Raw genomic sequence first — 743 nt, 5'->3', positions numbered from 1 at the left:
TGACTGCTAACCAGAAGGCTGCTGGTTCAAACCCAGCAGCCACTTCTCTGATGGAAGACTTGGCAATCTACTTCCATAGAGATAGTGCCTCAGAAACCCAAAAAGTGGTCACTATGAGTCAGAATCGACTTGATAGCAGTGAGTTTTGTTTTGTTTTTTTAATGCTTAATCCCAGAAAATGGATCCGTGTAGTTCTGTTTCTCATAGCTATAAGAATATAATACTGAGAAAATTATAACATCAAGTATATACTTTTAATTACATAAAATCTACATTCAGAAAGAGAACATACATCTTAAAACCTAAATAAAGATAAACACTGAAAGCTTTAGGTATAAATGGCACATCAGAATTCCTAGGAGTATTCCATACAGTCTAGAGGTTTTGAGGGGTATGTTTCACTTTCTGTTCATTTTTGTTCATGGACCAATGCTCAAAAGAGTCTGAATTTTAGTTGAAGCATCTTTGGAAATCAAATATGTTTTAAGAATAATGCCAAGTCATGAGGAAGAACAAACCAGACTCTTTTTCTAAAGGTTGTTATAAAAGGTGGTCTTGGCAATGGTGAAAAAGCTAACAGTGACATTGAAGACAACAGCCATGCCTCATTTACTCTTGATTCTTCCGTACTTGGTAAATGTTTAATACCAAGTAATTGCTCTATCGATGGATAAATGAATGAATGAGATGAAATGCTAAAATCTCAAAGCCAAAGAAGCATGGGCTTATTTTAATAAGTTATG

Source organism: Orycteropus afer, unplaced genomic scaffold (assembly GCF_000298275.1).
Source record: "Orycteropus afer afer isolate SDZICR_OR568_19922 unplaced genomic scaffold, OryAfe1.0 scaffold00736, whole genome shotgun sequence".
In the NCBI taxonomy this organism is placed as follows: domain Eukaryota; kingdom Metazoa; phylum Chordata; class Mammalia; order Tubulidentata; family Orycteropodidae; genus Orycteropus; species Orycteropus afer.
This window is presented reverse-complemented; position numbering follows the sequence as displayed.